This window comes from Tursiops truncatus, chromosome 15 (assembly GCF_011762595.2).
Source record: "Tursiops truncatus isolate mTurTru1 chromosome 15, mTurTru1.mat.Y, whole genome shotgun sequence".
In the NCBI taxonomy this organism is placed as follows: domain Eukaryota; kingdom Metazoa; phylum Chordata; class Mammalia; order Artiodactyla; family Delphinidae; genus Tursiops; species Tursiops truncatus.
Genome location: NC_047048.1, coordinates 38,372,995 through 38,385,008, shown reverse-complemented (window position 1 = coordinate 38,385,008; position 12,014 = coordinate 38,372,995).

The window sequence follows — 12,014 nt, the reverse complement described above, 5'->3', positions numbered from 1 at the left end:
GAGAGAAAACCCTCGCACCTGTCTTCCCACAATTCCTGTGTGTATACAAATGGAGCCAATCCCCGGTCCCCTAGCATTGTCACTTTGAGCAAATCCAGGATCTGTTAGGAGAGAGGAGAGGGGAAGGGACAGTGGGAGACAGCAGTGGCATCCTGAAAAGACAGGAATTCCGTTTCCCACACAGCTCAGGGAGCCCAGCAAGGAGAGCATTTCTGTCCACCTTGGTGGACTTCAGATGTGGTTAGGGTCAGCGTCCTCATCTGTAAAATGGATACGATAATCACCCGTAGCTCAAGGGCAGCCATCGGTGTTATACGAAATAACCCACGAGAACGCTGGAATGATGCCTGGCACTCAGCACACACTCAGGATGCGTGAGTTATTCTGAAGAACTATTCAACAGTGAAAACCCTGTGGCCTCAAAAGGTCACATGACTGATCTATAAGGCAGAATATCAGGAAGAAAACAATTATAGTAGAGGTGAGTCTACTATACATATATAGTAGAGGTGAGTCTTCTGAATAAGAGGTAGCCCACTACCACCTCGAAGGCATGGCCTCCGAGACCCGTGAGCAGAGATGGGAGTCTGCACAGTTCTCACTGATCCTTGCTATCTTCCAGATCCTCCAAAGGACAAAGAACGCAGACTCCAGGGAAGCTGTCCCACAGTCTGAGTGTGGTTGTCTGGAGGGGGCATCGTACGTAATAAGCAATTCTCTAGTTTCATAGAGTCCCTTTGGATGTGCCCCAAAGCCCGCCTGTCCCACCAGGCCACTGGCTCATTAATGGGGCATCTTTGTCATGCAAATGAGATCTCCCGCCAAGCACATTTTGGAAATGTTTGTAGAGAGAGACAATTGCTCATCTTTCTTTAGTGGCTGCACAAAGCAGTAAACACAGGAAAGATCAGCTTCCTCGGAATTCAGGCATAAAGGCAGCAGAGATAAAAGGCAAAGAGATTCTGTCAACTCTAGCTTTCTTCTGCTGTAGACTGTGGGGAGGAAGGACTGGACAGGGAGTTTCCATAAAGCACAGTGAAGCTAACAGAGCAAATAATGGAGACGGGGGTACTGCCTGCTCCCCATAAAGCACAGCAAAGCTAACAGAGCAAATAATGGAGACGGGGTACTGCCTGCTCCCCATAAAGCACAGCAAAGCTAACAGCAAATAATGGAGACGGGGTACTGCCTGCTCCCCATAAAGCACAGCGAAGCTAACAGAGCGAATAATGGAGACGGGGGTACTGCCTGCTCCCCATAAAGCACAGCAAAGCTAACAGCAAATAATGGAGACGGGGGTACTGCCTGCTCCCCATAAAGCACAGCAAAGCTAACAGCAAATAATGGAGACGGGGTACTGCCTGCTCCCCATAAAGCACAGCGAAGCTAACAGAGCGAATAATGGAGACGGGGGTACTGCCTGCTCCCCATAAAGCACAGTGAAGCTAACAGAGCGAATAATGGAGACGGGGGTACTGCCTGCTCCCCATAAAGCACAGTGAAGCTAACAGAGCGAATAATGGAGACGGGGGTACTGCCTGCTCCCCTTCTGGGATGGGTACCCAGAGAGCCGGTTAAACGTTAGTCCTGGGTGTGTCTATGAGGGTGTTTCTGGAAGAGATTACCATTTGAATTGGTAGTTTGAGTAAAGGAGATGCACCCCCTCACCCCCAAGTCGGGGTGGGGAGGGCATCATGGATCTGTTGAGGGCCTGAATAGAACAGAAAGGGGGAGGAAGGTTGAATTCTCCTGCTTCCCGCCCTCTTGCTTCCCAGGTCTTTAGGCTCAGACTCAAACCTACACCATCAGGTCTGCAGTTCTCAAGCCTTAGAACTACCACCCTTCCTGGGTCTCCACCTTGCGTAGGGCAGACCTTGGGACTTCTCAGCCTCCAGGATTGTGTGCACCAGTACCTTATAATGATTCTCTTCTATCATATTAATTCTATTTCTCCAGTATGCTTTCCTTCCCTCCCAGCACGTATTTCCAGGTGCAGAGACTAGAATGATGAGGGAGAATCACGTGCTCCCTGTCCCGTGGAGCAAGCAGCAGCTGCTTGGCCAGTTGGCTGGTGGCAGTGAGTCTCGAGGGCAGAAGATTTGTGGTCAGGTGACATCTGTGATGTACGCAGCAAGAAGGACCTGTTCCTCTGAGGGTGCGTCTGTGTCAAAAGTACCAAGAATAGGATGGCTTCTTCTTCACAAGACAAAGTCACGCCAGGGTCTTATCTCCGTAGGTAGTGTTGAGTAGCATTCCCGACCTGTGAAAGGGCTCACACAGCTCTGGGAATGAACTTCGGGTCCCTGTTTAGCTCTCGGGCCCCACCTGACCTCTGTTCTAGTGCTCTAGCCGCTCTGGCCTTCTGGGATGCCATAACCCTACCCCCTCCTTGGAGCCTTCGCCTCACTGCTGTTTCTGCTCCGTTGCCCCAACGCCCCTCTGCTGGCACCCCCAGCTGATCAGGCCACGACTGGTTCATGCTCCTCCCCGAGTTCAGTGCAAACATGCCTCGCAGAGAAATCACCACTAACCTCTCCTATTAACGTCCAGTTTAATTTCTTCATAATGGTTATCACTTCATGGCACTATCAGTCTCTGAAACTCTCTTTTTTATGTTTACTTGTTTACCAGTTGCTTTTCTTCTTTAAAGGGGTGGCATAGCCCGATGGTTGAGTCTGGACTCTACAACTAGACCCCCGGTTCTAATTCCAGCCCTGCCACTTTCTAGCTGCAGGATCCTGGGCACATTGCTCTACCTCTCTGTGCCCCTCTGTAAGAAGGGTGTGTAGTAGCACCAATCTCGGGGGGGTGGGGGTGTCCCATGGGGGACGGGGGGAGGTCGGATGACATTACACACCTGGTGGCTGCTTGCTGTTAGCCCTGCTCCACATCGCCCACTGGTATGTGTGTCTCATGACAGGAGGGTTGCCCTGTCTCACCTCTTTACTCTGTGCATCTGCAAAGTGCCTGGAACATAGTAGGTGCACAATAAATGTCTGTTGAATAATGAATGGGTATCACTGATTCAAACCAATGGGATCACAACCAATCAGCCAGTCTTTCAGGTATGCATGAAAGTTTTGTCAGGCTAGCCTTTCCTGGGAAATGTATTGTTCAGTAATAATAAATAAAGAAATGTTTTATTCCATAAAAATGCATTAAAATTGCTAAATGAACCTAAAGAAAAAAGAATCATTCTAGAGAATAAAAATGTAAAGGTAAACCTAATGTCATACAAGTATTTTGAAGAAAGCATCTTCTGTCCTAGCTAGTATACGTTTAGCCCTAGGTTGTAATTTCCTTGAAGGTAGTGGATGTTATATTTCTCTTCAGCCTCAAGCGTTCTGTTTTCCTAAATGTATGTTGAGGAACTTTAGACTTTATGGGAGAAGTCTATTTGTGAACTTGTGCAAGTTCTTTCACTTGATATTTTTTCCATTCACTATAGTCAAGTAGAGCATGAAATACTTAATGAGAAAATATACTAATGATATTTTACACATTTTTGTGTTAACCCGACTCCCATGGAATTGACACACTGACATTTTGTCCATTTGTGTATCCGTCTAACTCTTATGAATTTGTTCTGTTCCTTTAGCTCCGGCACCAGGAAATCTGCCAAGTTCCTTACATAACTTAACTAATTAAACTTCATGGGACTCTATAGGAGGTAGTATAAAATTCCTGTTTTATAATGAAGAAATTAAGAATCAGAGAGGTGAAGTGACATGCCAAACATCACACAGCTATGAGAGGCACAGCAGAGATCTGAACACAGTCCTTTAAACTGTAAATCCCATGCTGTTAACCACTACCTTAAAGGGTTACCCTGAGCAGAGGAGGGCAGGAGAGCTAAGCTTTGTGGTCATCCTACCAGGCTCTTGATGCCTCCAGACCTGAAAGCCCACCTGACCTTCGGTTTGAAGGTCCCCCTTTTCAGCCCTCTATCTGTTACCCTGAGCTGGCCCCCAAGGGAAGCTTCCTAAAACAGTGCCAGCATCTGCCGCCCTTAATGGGACTTCCCAACCAACCACTACTGTCTATTGATTCCAGAGTTGGCGGGAATTCTCAGGTAGGTGCTTCATCTCCCATCCCATTACAATGACACCTGTCCAGCACCAGCATTTCAAAACGGCACCATTTTTAAAGTTCATGGCCCCTTGTTAATTAATTCAGGTATGTACTCTTTTTCAATTAAAATCTTCCTGTCTGGCCTGGAATTACTTTCACACTCACTGTCATAAACTGGCAGGTTCTTTAACTCTTATCTGTAACGTATTCATCTAAAAGATTTTTTACCACAAATTTGTACAACTAAAACAAATAAATCCTACACTTTTAAACATAATGTGTGGGGGGGTTTTGTGGGTTTTTTTTTAAACATAATGTGTTTTAATGCCCCTCCTCTCTCAAGACAGTTATGTGACTATTTTCTTAAGGGAAAGTAACATGGATTGCTTTTAAAGGAAACTCACGATTTCCAACCAGATCATGACTTAGAATGCCACGCTGAAGACAGGGGCTAGGAAGCTGTGGCTTGGCACTAAATACAAACCCTATTCCACAAAGAACTCGTGCATTTCTGTAAAATGGGACCGATGATACCCAACTCCTAAGAATACAGCAAGAATTAAAGGAGATAATACCTGGAAAGCATTTCACTCACTGTCTGGCACATCGTAAGTGATCCACCTAAACTTCTATTCAGTAGTTCAAGAGTTCCTTGGAGGGAATGCAAGATACACTTGCCTTGTTTTTAATTCTATTCAACAGAGAAAGCACAAAGACAGATCCTAAAGCCCCATGGCATGTAAGTTTCCAAACCCTCATTGGACGTTTAAATTCAGTTCTGCTTTTAAGACTTCCCTTAGGCCATTCTCAGTTCTGAATCTGTACCAACCTCACTAGTTCTCCAGATAGGAATGGTCCCTACAGCTGCAGCATCAAAGCATTTATCTGGCCAAACACGGCACAGTTCTGCAGGTATCCCCACTCTGGAAGCCTGAATGGAGGTGTTTACTAAATGGGGAGGGGTTGTGGATGGACCCACATCACTTGACAGCAGTGTTTTAATATTGCTCTGCTTCTGTACACGTTGGCCAAACCATCGTTCAATACTGTAAAGCCAACAGCCTGTACTTTTCCATTTAATTTTATTAGATTATTTCTAAAGAGAGTTTCCACACTCTTTGAAACCCATGTTTCCATTTTAAGCCACTGAAGTTCATTCCAGTAAGGGCTCAGTGGCCTCTTTAGTTCAGAAGAGGGAAGGAAAGGGTGTAGGTTTGGTACCCATATTTATTCAAGATGCCCATCCCTTACTGGGGGGCAGACTTAATGCAGCCACATTCCTCATCCCACCCTTTTTCCTTGGCACTGCTCTTTTCTCCTCTCTGCCTCTTGCGTTATGCAGCCTTTTGAATAAATACCTATTCCAAAAAGCATCTTGACATGTTGTTTCCAATTAGTTTCCTCTGTAGATTTGGCTCCAACACCAGCACCTGCAGAGGTGGCCGGTAACATCTACAAGGTTGTTTTTACATAACTGCACGGCAGAAGGATAAAGCCTGGGCGTACAAGTTAAAGTGGTGTGGAAACCGATTTGAGAAACAAATATCCCAGGAAGTGATTAATAATTTAAACCCTGACCCAAGCTCAAAACAAATGTGGGATGACAGAGAAAAATGAGCCTTCTGCAGTGCCGTGTTGGGACAAGGATGTGAGTCTCCAGTGAATGGGTGTGCGGCTCACGGCCAGAAGTTCTCAGTGTGTTGGTCTTGCCTGTCATTCAAAGTCAGCTTCCCTCCATGACACATCTGTAGAAGGGAACTGAAGGACACTAAAGAAAATACCTTGGGGCTTCCCTGGTGGCGCAGTGGTTAAGAATCCACCTGCTTGGGCTTCCCTGGTCGCGCAGTGGTTGGGAGTCCGCCTGCCGATGCAGGGGACACGGGTTTGTGCCCCGGTCCGGGAGGATCCCACATGCTGTGGAGCGGCTGGACCCATGGGCCATGGCCGCTGAGCCTGCGCTCCACAACGGGAGAGGCCACGGCAGTGAGAGGCCCGCGTACAGCAAAAAAAAAAAAAGAATCCACCTGCCAATGCAGGGGACACAAGATAGATCCTTGGCCCGAGAAGATCCCACGTGCCACGGACCAACTAAGCCTATGCACCACAACTACTGAGCCCGCGTGCCACAGCTACTGAATCCCGCACGCCTAGAGCCCATGCTCTGCAACAAGAGAAGCCACAACAATGAGAAAACCGTGCACCACAACGAAGAGTAGCCCCTGCTCGCCGCAACTAGAGAAAGCCCGCACACAGCAACAAAGACCCAACACAGCCAATAAATTAATTAATTAATTTAAAAAAAAGAAAAAGAAAATACCTTGGATTCAGGCCAACTCATTCAAAACCAAAACCAAAGTGAAGAGGTTCCTCTGGCTACCTGTTTCCCATAGATTTTTTTTTTTTTTGGCTGTGTTGGGTCTTAGTTGCAGCATGCAGGATCTTTCATTGCGGCATGTGGGCTTCTCTCTAGTTGTGGCGCGCAGGCTCCAGAGCACATGGGTTCTGTAGTTGTGGCGTGCGGGCTCTCTAGTTGTGGCATGCAAGCTCAGTAGTTGCGGCACGTGGGCTTAGTTGTGCTGCAGCATGTGGGATCTTAGTTCCCCAACCAGGGATCGAACCGGCGTCCTCTGCATTGCAAGATGGATTCTTAACCACTGGAACACCAGGGAAGTCCCGCCCATAGATTTTAATCCAATCACTTTGGCATTTGGCATCTGCAGCTTTCAATTGCCTTAAATCAGTGATTCTTCATCTTTTTGCACCATGATCCCTCTGGCTGTCTGAGCGAGTCAGTGGGCTGCTTCTCAGGATAATATTTTAAATCATAAAATACAGTACACAGGATTTCAAAGGAAAAGAATTATTTTAAATACTTTTGTCAAAATATTATAAAAACAAATTTGATAGAGTAATATATGTGGTTCTCTATTTGTTCTTCAGTTCCCAAATGTAATTCTTTCTAAACTTTTCTTTTGAAATAACTTTAGACTTACAGAATGTTGCAAAAATAGTAAAGTACGTTCAATACACACTTCACTCAGATTCCCCCAATGTTCACATCTTAGATAACTGTGGTACATCTATCAAAACTAAGAAATTAACATTCTCTGAACTTAACTGTGCACTGTATTTGGATTTCACTGGTTTTTCCATCAATGTCCTTTTACTGTTCCAGGATCCAATCCAGGGTCCCACATTGTATGTAGCTGTTGTGTCTCCCTAGTCTTTTGTGACCTTGATACTTTTGAAGAATACTTGCTAGTTATTTTTAGAATGTCCCTTAATTTGGGTTTATCTGGTGTTTCTTATGATTAGATTGTGATTACGCATTTCTCACAAGAATGTGTTTTCTTATGAATACATTTAATAACCAGCTACCTTAATAAATGCAGCAAATAACTATCTATTTAATGCACTGAATAGCTAACTACCTTAATACATAACTATCCTAATATTGAAGTGGCGAAGGGCATAAATCATATTTTGTGAGCTGCAACAACTAAAATGTGGTATGAAAATATCTGTGACTTCTGTTAGTGACAAAATCACAAATACTGCTAATAGTGCTGTGGCTTGTTTCCAAGCTTTAAATTGGAGGGAAATGATAAATATCAGTCAGGAAAACAAAGACTTTCTTCAATCCAAGTTCAAACCTCCCTGATTTCTATTTATGGACCTGGGGACCCCTGGTGAAGAGCCCCTGTCCAGAATTACCAATATTCACAGATAAGAGAGATGAATAAACCATATGCTAAAAGTTATTGCCACAATTGATCTCCCCATTTTTGCCTGGAGACTTCGGAAAAATGACCACAGCTGGATAGATGATCTTTCTTGGAATGCCTCCAAATCATTCAGGCATAAATCCACAACAGAGCAAGGTGACTACAAGGTGACCCAATGGCTCTAAGGTACAAAGACTTCAGTTCTTGGGGGAAGTCTGAGGAACAGACAGCTCTTTGTAAAAATACAAGGGACTCATGTGGCAATGGAACCAGTGACTGACCTGATTTTTTACTACTTTCATGGAATGTCCTCGTTTATGTGTGTATGTGTATTTTTTTTCTTCATGCTACAACTCACATTTACAAACATATCTTCTATATGTTTCCACCCTCATGACTTTGTTTCTATTTGGATAGGAAGTTTCGAAGCAATGGTTTCCTGACCCCAGTTTTGAGACAGCCAATGTCCAGTGTCAGACAGGTCTGGGTACCAAGTCCTTCAGTTACTAAGGCCTAGAAGGGTGAGGTTGGGGTGATGAGGCCTCCAACCCAAGACTGGGCTGAAGTGGAACCTGCAACAGTTAGTAACAATGTCCTGAATGACTCCATCATCTCTGAGTCAGAGCATCACATGCATTATTCCCCTTAATCCCCCCCGCCACCAACCAGCTGAGGTAGACACCTCATTTTATAGACTAGGAATCAGCAGCACAGAGAACAGTGTCACAGAAAGCGTCTTAGCCCAAATTCAACTTCACGTCTGACTCCAGAGCCCTCGTTTCTAACCGCTGCACTGTTCTGTGGCGGGTGGACCTATTCTGGCCCTACCTGGGGCTTCCCTTGTCACAAATCTACAAAGATAGCCTTGTTAGGCAAGGTTTTATTTCTCAAAGGCCCGGCTTTTATGGAATATAGTCCAAGGGCAGGGCCCTGGATCGGTGGCAGTTCTAACAACCAAATCTTCGAGTTATCAGGCATTGACAAGAGGGTCAGACAGTTGTGTGAGGTCTAAACAGGGATAAACACCTGGGAGTCATGAGAGCAGCCTGGATCATGAGGAGGGACACACAGAAGACTAAATTCCAGTGCACAATTCAATTCCTTATCACCCCCTTTCGTGTTTCCTGCTGAGTGTGGATCTCATTAACTTACATTGGCTCCCAGGTGTGTGTGTATCTGGAATTCTACTTGTAATTCCCATAGAGGACCAGGAGAACCCTGAAAATAATTAGCAAGACAATGGGCTGATGCTTCTGGTGAGATGAAAAGAAGAGCTAACAACTATGATACAGATGAAACATAACAAGCGTGCCTGCCTGGGTATGGTATCAAGCTCTTCTCTCGTCACTGTTGATGATGGAACTCCCAAAGTCTTTTTTTTTTAAATACAATTGACTTTCTTTTTTAAAGGCTTTATTGAATTTCTTACAACATTGCTTCTGTTTTTTTTTTATTTTTTGGCCACGAGGTACGTGGGATCTTAGCTCCCTGACCAGGGATTGAACCCACACCCCCCTGCATTGGAAGGGGAAGTCTTAACCACTGGACCGCCAGGGAAGTCCCTAGAACTCCCAAATTCTTATCTCATAACTGGCTATAACAGCTTATAGATCTGACCCTCATATGTTTTATTCAGGCTACTCACTTTATTAGGACCCCATGTTTTCCTATTTATTGTATTTTCTTAATCTCTAGGAAACAAATTGCCCTAGTTTACAAAATAATTAGTAAGTTACTTTCAAAAGGAGTTTTTTTCACGTGCTTTGCAAAATCATAGGAAAGTTGTGGGCCTTATTATCTGGCCTTCATCAACAGACCACTTCCAAGTGGAATGAAAATGGAAGGAACTTAGAATATATTTAAGAGACACTTTATTTCTTTAACTGGATGGATTCATAAAAATTCATAAATTTTGCAACTGTCAGTGAAAGAGACCTCATGGAGGGTCTTATAAAACTTTTAGTTAGGAATTTTACCCTTTAGACCTCCATGGAAAGAGGATTCCAGGATGAACTTGGGATATTGCCACTCAGTTGTAAAAATGCTTTACTTGGATTATAGCAAATAGCCCCCAGCCAGAGCATACTATTATTAAATTACTTCTCCAGCATGAAGGTCATCCATGACTAATCATTTTCTAATTGGCAACTCAGTGCCAAGTTCTACTGTGTTCAGAGTTCCTGGTTCTGAGGGTTTTGCTAGAGCCAAGGAGATGTGTTTTCAGGGAAAACAAAACCAGCCTGTTATAGCGAGTCTTTTTAATTTATAGTCATAATAACAATCACAGGCTGATTAAAGGCCATTTATGAGTAGAAGAGAGTCTGGAAAAGGCCATTTTGGTCCTGATCACTCTACCTATTCTGCTCACACATTCAACAGATGCTTAGAAAGCACCTTCTCTGCCATAATACAGTGGTGAATGGTCCCATGTGGATGGGTCGGAACTCTGGGGCCTGGGTTTTGTGAGTGGGTCAGGAAGGTCGGCCTTTTGTCAGATGCCAGGCCTCAAAGGCTCTCTGTCCTGACCTTGACATCTGTGTGCACTGCATGTTTCTCTAGGGGTCCTCATTTGGGGCACAGTCAGCTTCCACAGGGTACAGGCCTCTCCACTCAGCAGCCCTCCTTGAGGCCACACTTACTCCTCACAAGATGCTTCCTTGTTACCTCTGGGTCAGATGTTGGTCTCCAGAGTGACAGTATATACACAGTGATACTATATACAGAAAAGTTTGGTTTTCTGACTTATTAATAACTCTTTATCCTTAACATCATCTATTTCTGCAATCCCAGGGAAATTTAGACTCAACACCTAAGAAAATCTGCTAACATGTTAACAGAAATTATCTCTGAGTAATGAGTTAGTGATGCTTTCTTCTTGTGCTTATCTGTATTTTTTCAAATTTTACATACTGAGGATTTATAACTTTTGTCATTAGAAAAAAAATAAAATCTTCAACAGTGACATTAAAAGCATCAAATGTAATGTGTTGATTCTCCAGAGTTTCTTCAGGATATGTATTTTCAACCCAAGATGGTGGCATGGGCAAAGCAAATATGATTCCTTAGTGACTCTATTTTCTGTACCATGTACCCTTCAAAACAGGGTAAATCACACTATATTTTTTTCTTCAAGTTTTACTGAGTCATAATTCACACTGTATAAGTTTAAGGTTATAGGACCCAATTTGATTTACATACATCGCAAAATGATTATCAAAGTAAGTTTAGTGACCATTCATCACCTCATATTAAAGAAACAGAAAAAATATTTTTCCTTGTGATGAGAATGCTTAGGATTTAGTCCCTCAACAACTTTCATATACAACATACAGCAGTGTTACCTGTATTTGTCACATTGCACATTACACCCCAGTATTTATTTGTCCTGTAACTGGAGGTTTGTACCATTTGACCACCTTCATCCAGTTCCCCCATACCCCCCAAAATCTGATCTCTTTTTCTATGACTTTGTTTGTTTCTGAAGTATAATCGACCTACAACACTATGTTAGTTCCTGTTATACAACATAGTGACTTGATCTCTCTATACATTTCAAAATGTTCACCGGGTAAGTCTAGTTACAATATGTCACCATACAAAAGTGTCACATAGTTACTGACTGTATTTCCCACACTGTACATTTCATACCCATGACTCATTCATTTTGTAACTGAAAGTTTGTACCCTTAATCTCCCTCACCTATTTCTTTCCTTCCTCCACCCCTCTCCCCTCTGGCATCTACCTGTTTGTTTTCTGTATCTATGACTCTGTTTCTGTTTGACTGTGTTTGTTCATTTGTTTTGCTTTCTAGATTCCACATCCAAGTGAAATCATACAGTATTTGTCTCTCTCTGACTTGTTTGACTTAGCATAATACCCTCTAGGTCCATCTATGTTGTCACCAAGGACAGGATTTCATCCTTTTGATGGCTGAGTAATATTCCTCTGTGTGTGTGTGGTATATTTATGTATGTATGCCATTTAAGTGTTTCCTAATGGATTTTGTCTGGATTTTCAGCACTGGTGCAGACAGGCTGGTGGGCGGGCAGTGCCTGCACTAATAAGCTAGAGGCAGGATTCCAAAATAGTGCTTGTCAGTACCAGCGTCCTTGTGGTAGAAAGAGCTCCCCCATGTGGCTGCCCCCAGCGTCTATGGCCCCAAGGGGAGCTCCAGTCCCCTCCAGCCCCTCCAGGAGGCTCTCTAAGATCAGTAGGTG